Source organism: Spermophilus citellus (genome assembly GCF_964194105.1).
Source record: "Spermophilus citellus genome assembly, chromosome: 2".
NCBI lineage: Eukaryota > Metazoa > Chordata > Mammalia > Rodentia > Sciuridae > Spermophilus > Spermophilus citellus.
Window position 1 is genome coordinate 67986285 of NC_138183.1, and position 25009 is coordinate 68011293.

General features: G+C 39.3%; 1 long non-coding RNA gene across 1 annotated transcript in view; it reads left to right on the forward strand.

The window, feature by feature from the left end:
• The window catches only part of LOC308632630, a 209887-nt gene that overhangs the window by 174783 nt on the left and 10095 nt on the right, over positions 1-25009 (forward strand). Inside the window, exon 4 of the long non-coding RNA XR_014018619.1 lies at positions 5309-5469. This is a non-coding gene — a long non-coding RNA (uncharacterized lncRNA). The remainder of the gene's footprint in view (positions 1-5308; positions 5470-25009) is intronic.

Genomic DNA, 25009 nt, shown 5'->3' on the forward strand with positions numbered 1-25009 from the left:
GTGTCTGCCTGTGGCAGGATGGAGCCGGGCCTACTGTCTCAGTTCTATTCTTCAGTAGACTTTTCTCTCCTGGCAGTGATATGCTTTTCAGAAAATCTAGATTTATGACCTTTATCTCAGTGTTCACTTGTGTTTTGCCATAGTCTGAACAAAAGTTTTAAACTTGTCTCTCATTTGATCAGATACTTAACCAAGTCCTTCCCCGAGGATAGGGTGATAAGATGCTCTGACTGGCTGAGACTGAGCCACATGCCAAGTACAGTATCAAGACCAACCAAGCCACAAAATTTCAAGAAGTAAAATATGCTTCCCAGAATAAACTCTTGAATTGTTACAATCAGAAGAGCAACAATAGTTCAATCCCTGGTACACACCCCAACCCCACCACCAATAAAACAGCAACTATCCACTGGATAGAACAAATGAGAGATGTCTACCATTCTTGTCTGATTGATCTACTATTCCCAATGATATGGCTTTAATAGGTCCAATTCTGAAACCAACCAAAGGGGAAATTCTCTACGAATTCCTTAACAGAATTATAGATTTTACCACCTTACTTCTTCCAAAAGAGGCACTATCTGAAGTTGGTTTCTTTTAAAGGATTGTGCACACTTTTCCCCCATCTTCTATACAACAAACAAACAAACAAACAAAAACCCTGTAGTTTTGTAACTATAAAAAATATATATCCAAAGCACATGGAAAGCATAATCCACATTACTTTGCTGGTTTAAACCAGTAAAACCAGAGTTATAATGACTAAACATCTTTACACAAATATGACTTTCTACAGTGGTATGCCTACATGCTGTTGCAGAAAATTGTATCAAATCAAAATCACAGTGAGATACCACCTCACACCTTTAGGATGGCTAACATCAAAAAAAGAAGAACACAAATATTGTTTGAGGATATAGAGAAATGCAACCTTTGCACACTGTTAGTAGAAATGAAAAAGGATGCAGCTACTCTGGAAAACAATATGGAGTCTTCTCAAAGTAGAATTAAAATAGAACTATCATATAATCCCACCTCTGAGTAGTTATCCAAAAGAACTGAAACCAAGATCTTGGAATAGATTAGAGATATTAGAATTTTCAGAAAATACTAAAAATAATATTGAAAAATATTAACATTGCTATGTTCATTGCAGCACTGTTCACAGTAGGCAAGATGTGAAAACAACCTAAATGTCCATCAACAGGTGAATGTGAAAATTAAATATGGTATGTACATATAATAGATTATATTCTGTCTTAAAATTTAAAAAAAGGAAATCCTGCAATTCATACCAACATAGATAAACCTGAAGGACATAATGCTAAAATAAATAATCCAGTTACAGAAGGACAAATTCTGCACGATTCCACACGTATAAGGTAAAAATAGTCAAATTCATAGACTTTATTAAAAGTGGGGGGAGATTTCAGTTCACACAACTCAGGATCTGTGTCAGGAGAATCAAAAGTTCAAAGCAAGACTCAGCAACTTAGCAAGGCCATAAGCAACTTGGTAAGACCCTGTCTTAAAATAAAAAATAAATAAAAAGGTCTGGGGATATGGCTAAGTACCCCTGGGTTTAATCCCTGGTACCACAGAATAAATAAATAAAAAGTAAATTTTAAAAAACCATGGAATGATAGTCACCAGGGACTAGAGAGAAAGAGAAATAGGGGTTGCTTAATCAACCGGCATAAAGATTCAACCACACAAACTGAATAATCTATGACTGTCTACCTAAAATTAAAAGTAATCTATTATTCACTTAAAATTTGTTAAGGGTAGATCTCACACTAAGTGTTCTTAGTCAGTTATGTAAAATTTTATTTAATTTAATAAATTAAGAAAATTGTTAGCCAGGCACAGTGGTGCCCCCTGGTAATCCCAGTGGCTCAGAAGGCTGAGGCAGGAGGATCTCAAGTTCAGAGCCAGCCTCAGCAAAATGAGGTCCTAAGCAACTCAGTGAGACCCTATCTCTAAATAAAATACAAAATAGGGCTGGGGATGTTGCTCAGTGGTCAAGTGCCCCTTAGTTCAATCCCTTTTACCAAAATGTTACTGTGCACACACTTTATTCCAATCACGTTCTCATGCTAAATTTTTGGTTCTATTTGTGTAACTTTCTTGGATCCTTGTGTCTCCAGTTCTTAGAGTTACATATTGCTCTCATCAATTGGCATAGCCTTGATGGTTCATTCTGGTAGAGCATGGTATGTTAAGATACAAAGCTGAAGCACTGAACAGCACAACAGCGGTTCCCCGCCTCTCCCTTCAACTTCCCTCCTCTCTTCCTCTCTCTGTCTCTCATCTGTCTTTCTTTCCTCTTTGCTTCCTTTTTTCCCTTTCTTCTCTTTTTTTAAGGGAGGCATGTTTCATGAGGATAAGTAATTTTTGTTAGGGTAGAAGGAAGTTACAAAGACTTTTATCAAAGCAAAACATCTATGTTATGCTGTGTGCAAGAATCCACAGTAGCAAGGGAATAGTGGTATGTGTTAGAAACGCTTGCTTCTGGAATCTGAGAGACCTGTACTAACTCTGACAAGAACAGTTGAGGCTGCACCACAATCTTTCTAGCAAAGATCCTAGACCTGAACTGAAGGAGAGAGGCGAGAAGAGGAGGATAGGCAAGAGACCAAGGGGAATAGAGAAGATACAGTAAGAACACAGGAGAGGCCAGCGGTAAGAGGGTCTTCTCTGGTCTTGGAGGTACTTCTCCAAGCCAGGCTGTGTGCAGGATGGGACATTATTGTGATGGGACATGGATTGCTTCATTCTCTATATTCTGGATACATAGAGACCAGCTAATACAGATTGAGCATCCCTAATCCAAAATGCAAAATGTTCTGAGTACAGACATGGTGCCACCAGAGGAAAATTCCATACCTGATGTGTTGTGAGGGGTCACAGTCAAAATGCAGATGAACTAAAAATATTGCATAAAATTACCTCCTAGCTCTGTGTATAAAGTGTGCATGAAACATAAATTGATTTTGTGTTTGTATTTTCTTTGTGCTTATTATGTATTATGCAAACAAAGTCTTTAAAAACAAAATCTGAAATATTTCTGGTCCCACGTGTTTTGGATAAGGGAAACTTAATCTGTAGTAAAACTGCTTATTTGCTACACTGTGTTTGCAGGTCTTTCCAGATGTTGCATGCATGTGTTGGTGCTGGTGATGGTAGTGGTAGTAAATGAGAAGAAATTCCCACATGAAAAACGTGAGAATTGGAAATATGAACTCAGGAGAAAAAAAAACACATATTTTTTCCCTTGTGTGCTCATAAAAAGGCCACAAGTTAACTTGGAAAATAAAACCCACATATAATGGAAAATATTCCTAGCTCCCAAGTCAACAGATTAGTTTTCTGATCCATCCCCTACCCACAGTGTATCTTAAGAGACCCAGAGAGATGCCAGCTCCCATCTGCTTTCATTATTTTATGATGCAGTACAGAAGGATGTTTGAAATTTCTAAGCATTAGAAATATGAAATATGGTCCAGCCAGAAATTTTTTAAAACCCAGGCAGTGGGATCTTTGCCCACAGCTCTCCAGTCTGCCCCAGGAATGATGCCCATTTGCATTACACTGATTGTGGCTGCTGGGTTTTAATTGGTACTGAACAAACAAAGCAAATGGTACAGATGCCTCCCCTCTGAGAGCTCAGGTTGTATTCAGCAATTGAGAAGTTTTCAACTCAGTCACTGCCAGGTGGAGGGCTGTACTAGCTGCCCTTGCAGTTTTTCTCTTTCACTTACTTGGCCAGGAATCTAGAACAGCTAACCTAGGTAGTTCTCTAACCCTGAATGTGCAATAGAATCACCCATTGACCTTGGGAAACAGACAGGCACTAGAATTATCACCAGATCAAATAAGTCACAATTGGGGGCATAGTACAGTCACTTGCACTTTTAGAAGCTTCCTGGGGATTCTAAAGGACAAATAAGGTTGAGATCCTCTCTAGAAAACTCTTTCTTTCTCTCTCCCCCTTTTTCCTCCTCCTCCTCCTCTCCTTCTACCTTCTTCTTTCTTGCTTCTTCCAAAACTAGACTTTTTGTGACAATGTCTGTTTCCCCAAGAACATTCCCATTCTCCTTCTATATACAAAAAAGAATGTTAAGCCTATAATATTCTGTTTTTGACCACTTTTCCTAGAATTATAGAAAGGTTGTTTTCAAATATATGCTTTTATAAAGTGATATGCAACACTGTTTGGCTTTACCTGTGGGCCAGCTTGCCATCAGCCCTTACTGGAGGGGGAAGGCTAGGAAATGAGTAATGAAGCTGGAGAAATATGGACAGATGATTTTCCATTTCCCCATCATCCTCACAGGTGCCTGTGCCCACATACAGGGCCATGTAGGGTACCAGGCCCTCTGTTTCAGAGATAGCAGGGTGCAGTGATGCATGCCTGTAATATCAGTGACTGGGAAGCCTAAGGCAGGAGAATCGCAATTCAAGGCCAAACTGGGCACTTACAGAGACCCTGTCTCAAAATGGAAAAGGCTGGGGGTATAGCTCAGTGGTAGAGGAAACTTAGGTTCAATCCCCAGTACCACAAAAAGAAAAAAATAATAATTATTATTTGTCAGTGGTTCAGTGGGTTGTGTACTCTTGCATATTGAGGGCTGTCAATGTAGTGACATTGGGCCCACTTTTCCTCCCACAGCCCAAGAACTTTAGCCAAGCTGAACCTACATACTAATCATGTTCTAGCCATGGTCTGAGTTGCAGTAAGCACATAAAGGTAAGTCAGAGCCGGTGGTGTGCTGATAAATGCTTTACATCTATGCCTTTGTGTTGGCAGGAAGTTTGTGAAGACATTATTTATGGTGATCACCAATTTCAGTGGTTCAGTGTCACTGACTATGGGATTAGAAAGAGATGTGTACAATGGGCTCTGATGAGCTGAAATGAGCGGGCTCTGATTCAACAGCAGAGATAGCCTTTGCTCACTTGTGACTTGCTTCCTGGTAACAACACAGCAAATGCCATCATGAACTTGCAGACCAGTGGCTATGGGAGAATAGAAAAGGTAAATTTATTTCCTAAGAGAAGGAGTGTGGAGAGTCTTTGGAGATCCATGTGGAGAGTCTTTGGAGATCCGCAGTCATGTTCTGGGTTGAGATAGTGAGAGAGCCAAAGAAACTGCATTTTGGTACTTGGACAGCATGCCACAGAGCAAGAGAACATTTGCTGGGCATGAGACCACCGAGGCCACTACTGACAAATATCATTTTCAGTAATCTCCCACAGGTAATTGCCTTCAACTTAAAGACTTCCCTCTTCTTTCTCCCCACTCCAGATCAAGTTCAAGTCTACAGACTTTCTAGAGGAAATTTCCTACAGACCAGATGCTTTGGGCATGTTCTAAGATCCCCTTCTAACACCCACACCAGGACTAACGTAGAAGACCTCTGAGGCAGCCTCATTGCACATCACAACTATGAATGACTATGGTCTCAGGTAAGGGAAAAGATGCATAGTGATTTTTTGTGCTACCTATTTTTATGTATCAGCAGTACTTCTGTGAGATCAACCTGTCCATTTTGGGGGGATGCAGCCGTAGATGAACATTTCAGACACCAATAGTAGTAAGTAGGCTTTTCTCAGACTTTCTTCCATCTGTTATGTATCGACTCATTCACTCACTCATTCTTTCACCTCACATGAACCTGCTGCCAGACTCTGAGATATGCCATCACAGAAGAGGAGAATGAGCTCCTTAGAACATCAGATTTTCAAGTCTTCTAGTTCTAATCTCTCAATTGAGAAAACTGTCATAGAGTGATAATGTTGAAATCAAGGAGATTTTCTAGCTACCTTTTAGTAGGTAATTTATGATTCTCCCACTACCCTGCCTTACCCCATACACATACTCAACCTTCAGAATTGTTCAGTAATTTGCATTTTCCCATTCATCCTAGTGGCCCAAAGCATAATAGAAGAGGAAACACTGTGTAATAGCCTAGATCAGGAGCATTGCTGTTAATTAGATTTGGGTTTCAATTGTGACCTCATTTAGTTGTGCAACCTTGGACAACTTGTTTGCATCATCAGAAATTCTTTCAGTTGTAAGTGGAAGGAAACCCATCCTAAACTGTCTTCAACTAAAATGGAATGACTGTTCCTCAAAAATTGCAAAGCCTGGAGATAGAGTGTTCTTCAGGAACTTGTTGAAGCAGCTTAATTGCTTGAGGTCACTTTATCTTTACAGAAAGATAACATCTTTGATTTTTATTCCCCTTAAGAGACATTTGACATTAGGATTTTGGTGGCTTGGACAGCCAAATATGCAGCAATCATTATATACACCAAAGATAAAGATCTACACAGGTTTGTTCAACTCATTGTTGCTCTTGATTTTCAAAACGTCCTCTTCACATCTCCCATTCCCAACACTTCAATGCTAATATTTGCTGCTCACACAGGGGAAAGATTTATAGATGTGAGTCACATACAGGAATGGTGCAGCAATACCAGATTTATTATTGCAAAATGAGGATGATGATGGCTCCTCCATAAGATGGCTTTAAGAATTGAATGACAGTTCTCTCCCCACCACTGCCACCTTCCTCTTGCCATGAGCTGAGCAGCCTTCCCCCAACCCACACTTCAGCCAAGATGTTCTGCCCCGCCTCAGGCCCAGAGCAATGGAGCCAGCCAACCATGAACTGAAACTCTGAAACCTTTTTCTTGTCAGGCATTTTGGTCACAGTGACAAAAGGCTAGCTAACACAGAAATTAATTCTCCTCACTTGTCATCTACTTGTTCTGTTCCTCTGTTTGGCAGACATAGCCAGGTATGGATTGACCTTTGTCAGGGCTTTGTACTTGCTGTTCTCTCCTCTTAGAGAGCTCTTCCCCAGAAAATCTGAGTAACTTCTACCTCTTTTCCTTTAGGTCTTTGCAGTGAACTTTTCCTTGCCACATCATATCAAAAATCGAATGGAGGGAGAAAAAAGACAATCTATTCTCTGTCTTCCTTGCTTTATTTTTCCTGTAGCACTTATCACTATCATATTACATATTGAGCTCATTAAATTTATTTGTTTTTGTGTCTCTCTCTTGTGTAGAGGTATTCATACTTAATAGAAAACTGTGCTCACTGCTAAAAAAAAATTAATTCTCCTGTAAGTGGATTCTCCTGTAAGTCAACCTCAAGATGACTAAGGCCTTGGTTAAAACCTCAGATGCAGCTTTCTGAGAGATTCTGTACTAGCAGGATCCAGGTAAATTGCACTAGAATTTCTGAACCCTATAAACAGTGGGATGACTTTTGGGGACACACCTCAAGGATTATTTCACGCTGCTATGAACACAGTTTGTACTGCAGCATATTTGTTTGACTAGACCAAGATATTTAAAAAGGGAATTGGAATAATCTTATGAAAAAAGACTGCATCAACAATTTTGTCACCAAAGGAGGATTTTGGAGAGTAAAGGTAGAAATTAGATACTAAATAGATCTCTACAGAATAATGGGTTTCATTTTGCCACATGGTCATTGTTGTATGATTTTGAATTTTGGCATCAGGAATTTGTCTAAACTTGAAAATAAAAAAATAAAGTAAGAATTGTACACTGATAAATAATATCATAGGAGATAAAAAGGAATTGAGTGATAAAAATTAAATGATAATACCATAGTTTGTACTTACATAGCCAGATACTGTTCTGAGCCCTTTATATATAACAACTTATTTAATTATCACAACAATAGATAATATATTGTTATCCCTATTTTACAAAATAGGGAAAAAAGTAAGGCTAAGGGAAATGAGAAATTGCACAAGGTCACAGAATTAATGCGTGTTAGTTTTAGTTTTGAACTTTTCAGAAAGCTCCTGAATCTAGGCTTTTTTAGCCACTCTAGTTCATTCCTCTCAAGTAAGAGGGTATCTGTGAAGAGACCCAAACTAGTGCATATATGTAATAATGACAGAAGAGCTAAAATTTGAGTGCCTGCTACATAGCAGGTATCATGCCTTGTAATCAATGGATCATTTTCAAAGATGACACTCAATAAATGTCAGTCCCCTTTTCCTTTACTTGAAGAGACTCTGAAATAAGGACTCATGCCTTGACTTGTTTCCATTTCCTCAGATGGTGATATGAATGTCTTTTTGGTAAACTTTCACTAGTATTTTGCCCTTTTCTCCATTGGGGGGGGATATATATATATATATATATATATATATATATATATATATATATTTTTCCCCTGGATAAGCAAGTTATGATCCAACTAGGATGTAATTTGCCTGGAGCTGCTGAGAAAGCAAGAATCACACATTAGTAGTTACAGCTGGCTTAAAAACAAAATTCAGCCATCTTGAAATCACAATGATAGATTATTCTTTATCAGTTAGGATTGGCTAGAACATGCCAAAGTAACAATAAAGAAGCCTTGGGGATGGGGTTGTGGCTCAGCAGTAGAGAGCTTGCCTAACGTGTGAGGCACTGGGTCTGATCCTCAGCACACATAAAAGTAAATAAAATAAAGGTGTTAGAAGAAGAAGAAGAGGAGGAGGAGGAGGAGGAGGAGGAGGAGGAGGAGGAGGACGACGACGACATCGTTGTCAATGACTTAGTGGCTCATGACAACATGGGTGTCTTTCTCCCCTGGTCTTGTTTATTCATTGTGTACAAGATTTAGCTCAACTTTGTATCATGCCACCCAGTAACTGAGCTGACACAGCAGCTTCTGTCTGTAACAATGCTGGTCTCAGAGGAGAAAGAATGAGCATACCTAAAAAAAGCTTCTGCCTGGGTCTGGTACCAGTCACTTCTGCTTGTATTTAATTGGTCAGAGCAAATCATGCAGTAGTAGGTGGGCTCAAGTGGGTGGAACGATACAGACCTACCATAAATTTAGGGCTCAAGTCGGTAGAATGATAAAGAACTACCATAAACTTAGGGCAAGACAACTGGCAGTTAGGAACAATAATAACTACCAAAGCCCCCTGGCGAAATTGACTTCCCTTACTGCTCTAGCCTATTTCCTGATTCCTATGGAATTTTTTGAAAATCATCCTGTAAGTGAACCTCAAGATGACTTGAGATGATGTCTATGTTGGCTTTCCAGAGAAGTTCTTCATTCACTGGTGCATTAATTCAGCAAGTGTTTATCAAGATCCTATCTTCTAAAATAAATAAATAAATAAAATGGAAAAAAGAAAAAAGGTCCTATCTTCTAAGTACTATGTTGATGCTTACAGAGATACAAAAAGTAGTTTTGTAAGGAGCTCATAGTCTACTTCAGGGGCTGAAAAATAAAATAAAAAGTAAAAGAAATAATTACAGTCCAAGACCAATAAATTTAATGTGACAAATACAATGGAAAACGTAGAGATACTCTAATTGCTGCAGGATAAAAGAGGTTTTAAGCCTTTGGGTGCACTGTGAATGCAAATAGCAACTACATCTCTTGAAAACCTCTGGAACACTCACTAAAGTAAATCTTCTTGGAGTGAACCTATTGTCATGATGAACAATAATGTCATCTTTTAATTGTGAGATGATTTAAAGCTGGCAAAGCATTCCTATAGACATTTTTCCCTATTTGATATGAAGAATCTTGTGAAGATAGATTTTATCATCCTTCAGTAAATGAGGAGACTGAGGTTCAGGGAATTTAAGTGGCATTTCAAGTCTCCACAGATAAAACATACCCAGCATCTAGATTTTGTTATATTTTTTCCAATATCCTTTCTATTCTTGTTTATTCTGCATTTGTCAAACTAAGACTGCTACAATGTGACTCTTGCTAGAGCCTTGTGGGAAGTTAAATTGCCTCCTTGAAAAATAAATGAACTATGACCATGACCTTCTGAGCTCAATGTTCCCCTCTTAATTCTCTCTACTTTTAGAGGTCTGAACAGCTCTTTCCTGCGGAACATCTGTGCATGGGAATTTTCACTGCTCATGGTTTGGCTTCTGGAGGGATGGTTGTCACCTGTGCTTTGAGTCATCCTCCTTTTGAAGAGTCAAACCCCACTCAGGATGCTGCACTTAGCCTGTGTGGTTCTGGGCCCCTACAGCACAGTGGTGTGGTCCTTGCAGGGTTTTGTCAGAAAAATAAGCTGCTCAAATGTGCAGCATCACCCAAGCATTAATCAGAGACTGAGACAGTCTCACTGCCAAGGGAAAAAAGTACTTAAGAAAAAAGAAAGCATTCTGTGAATGCTCCACTTGATCTCACAAATGTATAATAATTCCAAGAACTTTCCTTTTTCTGTTTGTCTCTTTTTTAAAATTACCTTGCAGAGTGGAAATCCCCTTTTGTTCCATATGGTGCCACTGGCCTTGTCCATGGCCTGGCATTCTGATTTGACCTTTGTTGGGTCCCTGTATATATCGTCCCCTTTCCTAACCTAGTGCCACCACCACTTACTACTATTTGTCATCAAAATTTCAGCTTTTAAGAATTAATTTCAATAACAAAAGTACTTGTTTCTTCAGTTTTCAAGGAAATAAATATTGATATTAATGCCACTTTCATATTTCTGGATGCGATGAAAATACATTGGTTTCCATAGTGTCCTATCTAATCTGGCTAAAATAGTTAAAATTGCTTAAGCAAATCAGATTGAGCCATGGAAGACTGAGAGATGGTCTGTGCTTTGTAAACCTTCTTGGTCTTTTCTATAAGAGATGAGGTAGAACCCACCCCCAACATGCAACCTCTTAAGTCTTAGTAATAGCCTGAATTATTCTGTCCCCCACTGTGGGTCACAGTCCAGAGTCCTTTCCTGAGCAGGCAGGCTGCTTGGTTAATGCTAATTGCAACATTAGGTAACATCTTCACCTCTGCACTTCCTTTCCCCTACTGATCTTCAAGTTGCAGGGGAAAGAGGAGAAAGGCTGCCTACAAGTTAGTTGTCAATGCTTGGTTTCCTTTGTGGGCTGCACCTCTCCCATGACCCCAAAGTCTCTGTTCTCTCCCTGACTTCCCAGCTCTCTTCCCAGGTTTCCCTGTGTGTTGCATTTACTAAATATATTTGATCTGCGTCATGTGCTCCCTAGAAAATGTTTTCCAATGTATCCCCTCTACTCCTTGGAAGAACTTCCAGCCTCATCATTGTTCCCCCTTAGAAAGAAATGTCCCTGGGGCTGTGATAAAGCTGAGGGGAGGGGAATGAGGTGGATCCAGGGAGGAGGTGACCCACACAAACTTTTATTCAGGCTGAAATCAGAAAGTAAGGAAATGATGCACCAATCATTCCTACTCCATATAACACGCTTGTTCAAGGAATCTATACATTTGTGTTCTCCAGTAATATCCCACAGAGAATTTGTTCCTGAAAGCTAAGAGATGAACTTGAAGTGATCTTCTTCAAGGGGAGAGTTTCTTTGAAGCTAAATGTTCTATCTTTATCCAAAAAAAGGTTAAAAAATTGAATTTTGTCTATACTATATCTAACCGTATTTTGATATAAAAAGGTTTGTATTACTTATCAGTTATATAAAAAAATTTCCCTACAAATCTTCAAATAAAAATTGACCCTCCAGGATTTTGCCTTGTGCTTATTTAATGTGTCCCTGGCTTGCCATAGTCAGCAATCAATGCCTAGCCCCAGACAGGTGACCGTGAGGGGTGTTAGCAGCACAGCAAGATGCTCTTGCTTCTTCCTGCAAAGTGAGGAACCTTCATTTAAACATGCACATGGTGTCCAAGCTGGGAGGACAGTAGAGACCTCTGCTTCAATTTATCTTGCTTCCAAAAGCCTTTCAGGCCCCCTGAACAGATTGATACAAGACAGGAAAAGTCCAGAGCCCAGGCTTCTCCCCTTGCCACATTTTTCAAACAAGTCAATTCCTAATTTAACCCTGTTACTTACTGGGCTTCCGCCGAGCTTTGATTCAGAAATACAAGTTGATGTGGTGGCTGAGTATGAATTTGGAGCCTAGTTCTTCAGTCCCCTTCTGTATGATCTTGGAAGTATCATTTTGTCTCCCCGGGCTTCCTTCATAGAATTGTTGTATAGATTTAATGGGATAATAAACATCAGCTCTTCATTCAGTACACAGCACATAGTAATTGCCCAACAAATTGAGTTATCCTTATCCTAAAAGGGTTCCATGAGTCAACAAGAATAAAACCACTTATCAGTCCCACCCATTAATGTGGGTCTGGCAGATAATTGGCTCTTAACTTTTTTCTCGCCAAACACGGTGAAGATCTGGTTGTCAGTAGTCCCTGTTACTCACTGGCATCAGGTACATTGCCTCCTTCAGGCCCTTCTCTTTGCAAAACAAGAGGAGACTCTCTCAGAGACAATGTTGTTTGTAGCCAATAAACAGTAAGCAGGGAAGAAAAGTGGCCATTTCACCTCTGTTTACTGGGTATTAAGAGGGTAGAGCTGGAGGAGACCAGCATCACCCTCAGATGGACACAGAGGTTTCCAAAGGCCTGGCTGGGTTTGCACAGGTGTCCTCAGTGATAACACTTGCAGGGCCAATCCATCCTTGCACTGAGTGACTAGGAAGAGGAGCTGGGGATAACTCAAGGGCAGCACCCTCCAGCTGACCATTAAGGAAGGAGGGAAATCCAGCAGCTCATGGGAACACTCACCAAAGGCTTGAATTATCAAGTATTGAACCCCATGAAAGCTTCCTGGCTGTACTTATCTGTCTAGCCACACACTGCCAAATTTAGTACAATAAAACTGATCAGCACTGCAGAGGAAAGGCACTGCAGAGACAGTGTGTGTTGTGTTGGGAAGGATGGCCTCTTCTCCACGGTAATGGATTTCACAAGGTCTGTGCAGCGATCTCCTGGATTCATCTCAGTTTTGAAATGTCCTGTTTTCTTTCACCTCAGTGGAGGTTCTGCTGTGTGAGTCACAGGAGAGAGGGGTAGCAGGACATTTTCAGGACCTTCCGAGTATTGAGGGGACTCAGGTCATCACATTCAGCTTTATTTCGTCCCTACCTCTCGCTGTTCCTTGGTTCTGTGCTAAACACTCCAGTGATAGAGGTCTCCCCACCTCATAAACTGACTTTCATTTTAAAAGTCATTTTCTTAATTACAAAAACTAACATGCTAGCATATAAATTGAAAGCAATAAAAGTATACTTTCCTGTGATTTTTCTGTGCAAATATCAAAAAAGTAATATCATTGTATAGCTAAACTGTGGAACCAATCTGGATGCCCATCAATAGATGAAAGGATAGACAAACCGTCGTATATATACACAAAGGAATATTACTCAGCATTAAAAGAGAATAAAATTATGGCATTTGCAGGTAAGTGTATGGAGTTTAAGAATATCATGCTAAGTGAAGTAAGCCAATCCCCCCAAAAAACTAAAGGTCAAATGTTTTCTCTGATTAATGGATGATGATTTGTGATTGTGGGGGTCGGGGGTGGCATAGGAAGAATGGAGGAACTTTGGATTGGGCAAAGGGGAGAATGGGGAGAGGTTATGAGTGTAGGAAAGATGGCAGAATGAGATGGACATCATTACCCTAGATACATGTATGATTGCACAAATGGTGCGTCTCTATACCACATACAACCAGAGAATTGAAATGTTGTGTTTCATTTATGTACAATGAATTGAAATGCATTCTGCTGTCATGTACAACTAAGTAGAAAAAATAAAAAATAATATTATTGTAGTTTTTACAAAATTACCCTAGCAGGAAACTTAATATTTCACTTTGTAATAAGTTCTAGATCTGTACCAGCAGAGTTGCTGTTCTTTTTTAATAGATCTATACTATTCCAGAACATAGATAATCCATGATGTCTTTAACCCCAGTTCATTGATACCTAGACTGTTTTCAATTTTCTTTTCTTTTTGCCATTGAAATAAATTCTGCAGCAAACATCTTTGAACATATAGTATGCATAGTGGAAGGCATTTTCAAATGAGATGCCTAGTAATGGAAATGCTGGGTCAAAGTTCTACGATCTATGGTTGCACCAATTTACTCTCATGTTAGTAATATAATAGCATGCACATTTCTCAACATTTTCCCCTAAACTATATTATTGGTCTCTCTAATTTCTTTTTTTTTTTTACATTTTTTATTGGTTGTTCAAAACATTACAAAGCTCATGATATATCTTCTTTCATACATTTGACTCAATTGGGTTATGAACTCCCATTTTTACCCCAAATACAAATTGCAGAATCACATCAGTTACACACTCACATTTTTACATAATGGCATATTAGTGACTGTTGTATTCTGCTACCTTTCCTATCCCCTACTATCCTCCCTCCCCTCCCCTCCCATCATCCTTCTCTACCTCATCTGCTGTTGTTCAATTCTCTCCCTTGTTTCCACCCCCCTTTCCCCTCACATCCTCTTCTATGTAATTTTGTGTAACATTGAGGGTCTCCTACCATATCCATATGCTTTCCCTTCTCTCTCCCTTTCTCTCCCACCACTCGTCTTTGTTTAATGTTAATCTTTTCCTCATGCTCTTCCTCCCTTTTCTGTTCTTAGTTGCTCACTTTATATCAAAGAAGACATTTGGCATTTGTTTTTTAAGGATTGGCTAGCTTCTCTTAGCATAATCTGCTCTAATGCCATCCATTTCCCTGCAAATTCCATGATTTTGTCATTTTTATTACTGCGTAGTAATCCATTGTGTATAGATGCCACATTTTTTTATCCATTCATCTATTGAAGGGCATCTAGGTTGGTTCCACCATCATATTGTGAATTGTGCTGCTATGAACATCGATGTGGCAGTATCCCTGTAGTATGCTCTTTTAAGATCCTCAGGGAATAGTCCGAGGAGGGCGATAGCTGGGTCAAATGGTGGTTCCATTCCCAGCTTTCCCAGGTATCTCCATACTGCTTTCCAAATTGGCCGCACCAATTTGTAGTCCCACCAGCAGTGTACAAGTGTACCCTTTTCCCCACATCCCCGCCAACACTTATTGTTGTTTGACTTCATAATGGCTGCCAATCTTACTGGAGTGAGATGGTATCTTAGGGTGGTTTTGATTTGCATTTCTCTGACTGCTAGAGATGGTGAGCATTTTTTCATGTAACTGTTGATTGATTGTATGTCCTCCTCTGTGAAGTGTCTGTTCAGGTCCTTGGCCCATTTGTTGATTGGGTTATTTGTTATCTTATTGTTTAATTTTTTGAGTTCTTTGTATATTCTGGATATTAGGGCTCTATCTGAAGTGTGAGGGGTAAAAATTTGTTCCTAGGATGTAGGCTCTCTATTTACCTCTCTTATTGTTTCTCTTGCTGAGAAAAAACTTTTTAGTTTAAGTAAGTGCCATTTATTTATTCTTGTTATTAACTCTTGGGCTATGGGCGTCCTATTAAGGAATTTGGAGCCCGACCCCACAGTATGTAGATCGTAGCCAACTTTTTCTTCTATCAGACGCAGTGTCTCTGATTAGATATCTAGCTCCTTGATCCATTTTGAGTTAATTTTTGTGCATGGTGAGAGAAAGGGATTCAGTTTCATTTTGTTGCATATGGATTTCCAGTTTTCCCAACACCATTTGTTGACTATGCTATCCTTCCTCCATTGCATGCTTTTAGCCCCTTTATCAAATATAAGAAAGTTGTAATTTTGTGGATTGGTTTCTGTATCCTCTATTCTGTACCATTGGTCCACCTGCCTGTTTTGGTACCAGTACCACGCTGTTTTTGTTACTATTGTTTTGTAGTACAGTTTGAACTCTGGTATAGCTATACCTCCCGATTCACACTTCCTGCTTAGAGTTGCTTTTGCTATTCTGGGTCTTTTGTTTTTCCATATGAATTTCATGATTGCTTTATCTATTTCTACAAGAAATGCCGTTGGGATTTTAATTGGCATTGCATTAAACCTGTAGAGAACTTTGGGTAATATCGCCATTTTGATGATGTTAGTTCTGCCTATCCATGAACAGGGTAAATTTTTCCATCTTCTAAGATCTTCTTCTATCTCTTTCTTTAGGGTTCTGTAGTTTTCATTGTATAAATCTTTCACCTCTTCTGTTAGGTTGATTCCCATGTATTTAATTTTCTTTGAGGATATTGTGAATGGAGTGGTTTTCCTCATTTCCATTTCAGAAGTTTTGTTGCTGATATACAGAAATGCCTTTGATTTATGCGTGTTGATTTTATATCCTGCCACTTTGCTGAATTCATTTATTAACTCTAGCAGTTTCTTTGTAGACCCTTTTGGGTATGTTAAATATATTATCATGTCTTCTGCAAATAGCAATAATTTAAGTTCTTCTTTTCCTATTTTTATGCCTTTAATTTCTTTTCTCTGTCTAATTGCTCTGGCTAGTATTTCAAGAACTAAATTGAATAGAAGTGGTGATAGAGGGCATCCCTGTCTTGTTCCAGATTTTAGAGGGAATGCCTTCAGTTTTTTCTCCATTTAGAATGATGCTAGCCTGAGGTTTAGCATATATAGCTTTTACAATGTTGAGGTAAGTTCCTATTATTCCTAGTTTTTCTAGTGTTTTGAACATAAAGGGATGCTGTACTTTGTTAAATGCTTTTTGTGCATCTATTGAGATGATCATATGGCTCTTGTCTTTAAGTCTATTGATGTGGTGAATAGTATTTACTGATTTCCGTATATTGAACCAGCCTTGCATCCCAGGGATGAATCCTACTTGATCATGGTGCACAATTTTTTTGATATGCTTTTGTATTCGACTCGCCAGGATTTTATTGAGAATTTTTGCATCCAAGTTCATTAGAGATATTGGTCCGTAGTTTTCTTTCTGAAGTGTCTTTGTCTGGTTTCGGGATCAGAGTGATGTTGGCCTCATAGAATGAATTTGGAAGAGCTCCTTCATTTTCTATTTCTTGAAATAGCTTGAAAAGTATTGGTATTAATTCTTTTTGAAGGTTTTGTAAAATTCCACTGTATACCCATCTGGTCCAGGGCTTTTTTTGGTTGGTAGTCTTTTGATGGCTTCTTCAATTTCTTCCTTTGTTATTGGTCTATTTAAATTATGTGTGTCTTCCTGACTTAATCTGGGCAGATCGTATGACTTAAGAAATTTATCGATATCTTCACTATCTTCTATTTTATTGGAATATAGGGTTTCAAAATACTTTCTAATTGTCTTCTGTATTTCTGTAGTGTCTGTTGTGATATTGCCTTTTTCATCCCGTATGTTACTAATTTGAGTTCTCTCCTTCTCTTCGTTAGCTTGGCTAAGGGCCTGTCGAACTTATTTATTTTTTCAAAGAACCAACTTTTAGTTTTTTCAATGTTTTTTTTTGTTTCAATTTCATTGATTTCTGCTCTGATTTTAATTTTTCTTGTCTTCTACTACATTTGCTGTTGTTTTGCTCTTCCTTTTCTAGGTTTTTGAGGTGTAGTGTGAGTTCATTTATTTGTTGGTTTTTTCTTTTTCTTTTTTTTTTTTTTTTTTTTGAGGAAAGAACTCCAAGAAATGATTTTCCCTCTTAAAACTGCTTTCATTGTGTCCCATAGATTCCGGTATGTTGTGTCTCTATTGTCATTTGTCTCTATGAATTTTTTTATCTCCTCCTTTATGTCTTCTGTAACCCATTGATCATTCAGTAACATATTGTTCATTTTCCATGTGATGTAGGATTTTTCCTTCCTTCTTTTATCATTGATTTCCAGTTTCATTCCATTATGATCAGATATGGTGCATGGTATTATCTCCACACCTTTATATTTACTGAGAGTCGCCCTATGGCATAATATATGGTCTATCTTTGAGTAGGATCCATGTGCTGCTGAGAAGAACGTGTATCCACTTGATGATGGTTGATATATTCTATATATGTCGGTTAAGTCTAGGTTATTGATTGTGCTATTGAGTTCAATAGTTTGTTTATTCAGCTTTTGTCTAGAGGATCTGTCTAATGGTGAGAGCGGTGTGTTGAAGTCACCCATAATTATTGTGTTGTAGTCTATTTGACTCTTGAACTTGAGGAGAGTTTGTTTTATGAACGTTGCAGCACCATTGTTTGGTGAATACAAATTGATAATTGTTATGTCTTGTTGGTGGATGGTTCCTTTTAACAGTATATGGTGTCCTTCTTCATCCCTTTTGATTAACTTAGGTTTGAAGTTGATTTTATTCGATATGAGTATGGCCACTCCTGCTTGCTTCCGAGAGCCATGTGAGTGATATGATTTTTCCCAACCTTTTACCTTCAGCCTGTGTATGTCTTTTCCTATCATATGAGTCTCCTGAAGGCAGCATATTGTTGGATTTGTTTTTTTGATCCAGGTTACAAGCCTATGTCTCTTGATTGGTGAGTTTAGGCCATTAACATTTAAGGTTACAATTGAAATATGATTTGTACTTCCAGTCATGTTTATTTATTTATTTATTTTAGTTTGGCTAGTTTTTACTTTTTGGTTATTTTCTTCCCCCTTTACTGAGATACCTCCTACTGTTAGTTTTGGGCACTATTTTTCAATTCCTCTTCTTGTAGTATTTTGCTCAAAATGCTTTTCAGTGCTGGTTTTCTGGCTGAAAATTCTTTTAGCTTTTGTTTATCGTGAAAGATTTTAATTTCATTGTCAAATCTGAAGCTTAATTTTGCTGGATACAGTATTCTTGGTTGGAATCCATTATTTTTCAGCGTTTGAAATACATTGTTCCAGCATCTTCTCGCTTTCAAAGTCTGTGATTAAAAATCAGTTGTTAACCTAATTGGTTTCCCCCTGAATGTAATCTGCCTCCTTTCTCTTGTAGCTTTTAATATTCTCTCCTTGTTCTGTATGTTGGCTATCTTCATAATTGTATGTCTTGGAGTTGGTCTATTACAGTTTTCAATGTTTGGGGTCCTGTAGGCTTCCAGGATTTGGTAATCCATTCCATCTTTCATCTCTGGGAAGTTTTCTAGAATTATTTCATTTAACAGGTTGTCCATTCCTTTGGTTTTATTCTCTATGCCTTCTTCTATCCTGATGACTCTCAAATTTGTTTTTTTTATGACATCCCATATCTCTTGAATAGATTGCTCATGGGATTTAAGCATCTTTTCTGTGTTGATTATATTCTTTTCAAGTTGATAAACTTTTTTTTTAATTATTTTATTGTTGGTTGTTCAAAACATTACATAGTTCTTATTATACCATATTTCACAGATTGATTCACAAGTTGATAAACTTTGTCTTCATTATCTGATGTTCTGACTTCTACTTGATCTAGTCTATTTGTAATATTCTCGTTTGAGTTTTTAATTTGGTTTATAGTTTCCTGCATTTCTAGGATTACTGTTTGATTTTTTTTAAGATCTCTATCTCATGGTAAAGCTCGTTCTTTGCCATTTGAATTTGTTTGTTTAATTCATTTTCTTTTCTTTTTTTTTATTGGTTGTTCACAACGTTACAAAGCTCTTGACATATCATATTTCATACATTAGAATCAAGTGGGTTATGAACTCCCATTTTTACCCCAAATACAGATTGCAGAATCACATCGGTTACACATCACATTTTTACATACTGCCATATTAGTGACTGTTGTATTCTGCTACCTTTCCTATCCCCTACTATCCCCCCTCCTCTCCCCTCCCATCTTCTCTCTCTACCCCATCTACTGTAATTCATTTCCCTCCATGCTTGTTATCCCATTCCCCTCATAACCTCTTATATGTAATTTTGTATAACAATGAGGGTCTCCCTCCATTTCCATGTGATTTCCCTTTTTTTCTCCCTTTCCCTCCCACCTCATGTCTCTGTTTAATGTTAATCTTTTCTTCCGGCTCTTCCTCCCCGTTCTGTTCTTAGTTGCTCTCATTATATCAAAGAAGACATTTGGTATTTGTTTTTTTAGGGATTGGCTAGCTTCACTAAGCATAATCTGCTCTAGTGCCATCCATTTCCCTGCAAATTCCATGATTTTGTCATTTTTTAGTGCTGCGTAATACTCCATGGTGTATAAATGCCACATTTTTTTATCCATTCATCTATTGAAGGGCATCTGGGTTGATTCCACAGTCTAGCAATTGTGAATTGTGCTGCTATGAACATCGATGTGGCAGTATCCCTGAAGTGTGCTCTTTTAAGGTCTTCAGGAAATAGTCCGAGAAGAGCAATAGCTGGGTCAAATGGTGGTTCCATTCCCAGCTTTCCCAGGAATCTCCATACTGCTTTCCAAATTGGCTGCACCCGTTTGCAGTCCCACCAGCAGTGTACAAGAGTATCCTTTTCCCCACATCCTCGCCAGCACTCATTGTTGTTTGACTTCATCATGGCTGCCAATCTTACTGGGGTGAGGTGGTATCTTAGGGTGGTTTTGATTTGCATTTCTCTGACTGCTAGAGATGGTGAGCATTTTTTCATGTACTTGTTGATTGATTGTATGTCCTCCTCTGAGAAGTGTCTGTTCAGGTCCTTGGCCCATTTGTTGATTGGGTTATTTGTTTTCTTATTGTCTAATTTTTTGAGTTCTTTGTATACTCTGGATATTAGGGCTCTATCTGAAGTGTGAGGAGTAAAAATTTGTTCCCATGATGTAGGCTCCCTATTTACCTCTCTTATTGTTTCTCTTGCTGAGAAAAAACTTTTCAGTTTAAGAAAGTCCCATTTGTTGATTCTTGTTATTAACTCATGTGCTATGGGTGTCCTATTAAGGAATTTTGAGCCCGACCCCACAATATGTAGATCGGAGCCAACTTTTTCTTCTATCAGATGGAGAGTCTCTGATTAGATATCTAGCTACTTGATCCATTTTGAGTTGACTTTTGTGCATGGCAAGAGGAGGGGATTCAGTTTCATTTTGTTGCATATGGATTTCCAGTTTTCCCAACACCATTTGTTGAATATGCTATCCTTTCTCCATTGCATGCTTTTAGCTCCTTTATCAAATATAAGATAGTTGTAGCTTTGTGGATTAGTCTCTGTGTCCTCTATTCTGTACCATTGGTCCACCCGCCTGTTCTGGTACCAGTACCATGCTGTTTTTATTACTATTGCTCTGTAATATAGTTTGAAATCTGGTATCGCTATACCACCTGATTCACACTTCCTGCTTAGAATTGTTTTTGCTATTCTGGGTCTTTTATTTTTCCATATGAATTTCACGATTGCTTTATCTATTTCTACAAGAAGTGCCATTGGGATTTTGAATGGCATTGCATTAAACCTGTAGAGAACTTTTGGTAATATCGCCATTTTGATGATGTTAGTTCTGCCTATCCATGAACAGGATATATTTTTCCATCTTCTAAGATCTTCTTCTACTTCTCTCTTTAGGGTTCTATAGTTTTCATTGTATAGGTCTTTCACCTCTTTTGTTAGGTTGATTCCCAAGTATTTTATTTTTTTTTTAGGATATTGTGAATGGAGTGTTTTTCCTCATTTCCTTTTCAGAAGTTTTGTCGCTGATATACAGAAATGCCTTTGATTTATGTGTGTTGATTTTATATCCTGCCACTTTGCTGAATTCATTTATTAGTTCTAGTAGTTTTTCTGTAGACCCTTTTGGGTCTTCTAGGTATAGAATCATGTCATCCACAAATAGTGATAATTCCAGATTTTAGAGGGAATGCCTTCAATTTTTCTCCATTCAGAATGATGCTAGCCTGAGGCTTAGCATAGATAGCTTTTACAATGTCGAGGTAAGTTCCTGTTATCCCTCTTTTTTTTCTAATTTAGTTTGTTTCTCCATGATTAGCTTTCCCCCCGTCCTCTGTCTTTACCGAGGCACTTCCCGCTGATGGTTTTGGTTATTGTTTTTCATTTCTTCCTCGTGTAGAGTTTTGCTCAAGACGCTTTGCAATGCTGGTTTTCTGGCTGCAAATTCTTTTAGCTTTTGTTTATCATGAAAGATTTTTATTTCATTGTCGTACCTGAAGCTTAATTTTGCTGGGTACAGAATTCTTGGTTGGCATCCATTGTCTTTCAGTGGTTGAAATACGTTGTTCCAGGATCTTCTCGCTTTCAGCATCTGTGATGAAAAATCCTTTGTTAACCTTATTGGTTTACCCCTAAATGTAATCTGCCTCTTTTCTCTGGTAGCTTTTAATATTTTCTGTTTGTTCTATATATTGGATATCTTCATAACAATGTGTCTTGGCGTTGGTCTACTGTGATTTTGTGTGCTCGGTGTCCTATATGCATCTACAATTTGTATATCTGTTTCCTTTTTTATTTCTGGAAAGTTTTCTGTAATTATTTCATTCAGCAAGTTACTCATTCCCTTGGCATGAATCTCTGTGCCTTCCTCTATCCCGATGACTCATAAGTTTGGTTTTTTTAAGTTATCCCAAATCTCTTGGATGTTTTTCTCATGATTTTTTACCAGCCTATCTGAGTTGGCTAGACTCTTTTGAAGATGATATATTTTGTCTTCATTATCTGACGTTCTGGCTTCTACTTGCTCCACTCTGTTAGTGATACTCTCGATTGAGTTTTTAATTTGGTTTATCGTTTCCTTCATTTCTAGAATTATTGTTTGATTTTTTTTTATAATCTCTATCTCCTGATAAAGATGCTTAACTTCTTCTTTTATCTGTTTATGTAATTCATTTTCAATGTGATCTTTAAGGTTCCTTTCCATCTGTCTAAGGTGTTCCTTGAGTTCTTTATATGGCCATTTTTCTGATGACTCCAGGTCCTCCTGAATATTTAGGCTGTCCTTCATTGTTTGTACTCCTTTTCTTCCTTGCTTTTTTATGCTCATGATACTTCTTGTTCTGTTTGACTGCTGAGTTACTGTTTACTCTTATAAATTTATTTGATGCTTGGGAGGAGAGGTATTAGAAGGGAAGGGAAGAAGTCACTAATGAGAGTGAGTGTAGGCAGGTAGAATTCAAGAAACGGGGAATAAGAAAATTGAAAAGAAATAAAAAGACAAAAGAAAAAAGTGAAAAGAAAGAAAGAAAAAACGAAAAAATAAAAATTTAAAACCAAAAAGAAAATTATAATGGTAATAAACAAATGGAAATTAAAGTTTAAAAAATAATAGTAATAATAATAGAATAAAAGAATTAAAAAAAATTGAAACCATTAATAAGAAAGTTGAAGAGCAACAACATCAACAACAAAAAGTGAAAATAAAATTTAAAAAAATACCCATAATAATCATTAAAAATAATAATAATAATAATAAATGCAGTCATAGAGCTCAATTAACTTCTCTTCCAGTAGGTGGGAACTGGGCCAGGCTTCTCTTCTTGATGGGTGGGAACCAATCAATGTTCCTCAGCTCTTCTTCCCAGACTGTGCGTGTCTCCAATCCTGAGTGCCTAGGGCCTTCTCTTGTGGTTGCTCAAGCCAGGCCCCACTCACCTGTGAAGCTCGCCACAATACTGGCTACACGCCGGGTCTGCTGCTCCTGGGAGCCCTGTTTCCATGGATGCCTGGGCACACCCTTTCTGTTTGCCTCCCTCAGACCCTAAGTTTGTAGGGCTTGGGGCTGAGGACCCCCAGCGCATTTGTTTGCCCTCAGGTAGCAACTCCCCTGGTAGCTGGTGCAAGGGACCTCTGTTGTCAGCAGAGGGATACCCTGGGTCTGACTATCGTGCTCAGTTGGCTTTTACCTCTGTGAGTTCAGGTGGGCCGACTAGTTATTTCAGTGGGATCATTAGTGCTGAGTCCCTAGAAGCAGGCGAACCAGAACTAGAATGCAGCCCAATCCGGGCTCGGTGTGTTCTGAGAGGGGCAGACTGTTCGCCCGGGATCCCCTTCAGCTCAACAGTGCCTAGTGGTCCTGAGCGAACAGTATTTTGACAGTTTACTTCTCCCTATGCTCGCACAGCTGAAGGGGTTAGAGACTTGATCTCTCCGCGTCCGCCGCCATGTTGGATCACTTAGATTTTAAACTGTCACTCATCTTATCAGCTGTTCCATTTAACGGCAGCTCACTCGCGCGGTGAAGAGTCTGCTCTATGGTGCTCCGCGGGAAGCGTCGGCGTCGGCGGTGGTGGCGCAGTGGCGGCCTAGCTGTGGCCTTCGGGACCCCCGGGGAGGGGGTGCGGGCTGGGGGAGGGGAGGCAGCGCCTCAGGGCCACACGGGCCGGGTACTGGACACGCGGGAGAGCGGGCTGGGTGGGGGAAAGAAATTGAGATCTAGATTTAGGGACTGAGCGTGGGAGTTGAGACAGCGGAGGAGAAGCAAAGCGGAAAGGCGGAGAGGAGAAGGAGAAGGGGCCGAGGGAGCCGGGCAGCTCGGGGGCTGCAGCCTTACTGCTCGCGCTGAAGTTATGATGGACTCACTCTACCTTGGCTGGAGTCGTGGCGGATTCACTCCACCTAGGCCCCTTTCTTGACACGGTGCTGAGTCTTTGTCGACAGATCTCCTTTAATGATCTTTACTTCATCTTTTAAGACGCGGCAACATACGCTGCGGGCGCAGCAGTGCAGAGCACAGAGCGGCTTACTCACTTCCCGCCGCCATTTTCTCCCTATTATCCTCATTTTCAAAATATACTTTTATTGCTTGGACTTGCTGTCTCATGTCTTCTCTAATATTCCTTTCCATCTGAGTTAGGTATGCCTTGAGTTCTTTCCCTATCCCTGTTTCTGATGCTTCTAGGTCCTCCTGTAGATTTAAGTTGTCCTGCATTGTTTGTACTCCTTTTTTCCCTTGTTTTTTCATGATGTTCACGCTACTTTCCAGCTCTATTTGATTGCTGTGTTTCTGCTCTCTTCTATAAATTTGTTTTGGTTTTTTATATCTCTGTTGTCTCTCCTTTGTGTTGGTAGACTATGCTTGCTAAAGTGGATTTCTCTGGGAAGGAATTCCGACGGCCGAGCTCCAGTGACATCACCTCTCTGCTATGGCGGGCCCCAGGCTCCTTACTGGGGTGTCCGAATGGAGGGGTGGGACTGGACTGTCTTTGGTTGGTTTCAGCTCCCAGACTCCGGCGGCTGGGCGGTCTCCAGCCACCCAGTCATGCTGGCAGCCGGTGGGTGATTGGTCGCCGGCTGGCAGGCGATCTCCAGCCGCCCAGTCGCACGGACAGCGGGTGGGCTGTCGCTGGTGGGCGGGTGATCTCTAGCCACCCAGTCACAGGGTCGGTCGCCAGAGGTCGGGCGGTTTCCAGCCGCCCAGTCGTGCAGGCAGCTGGCAGATG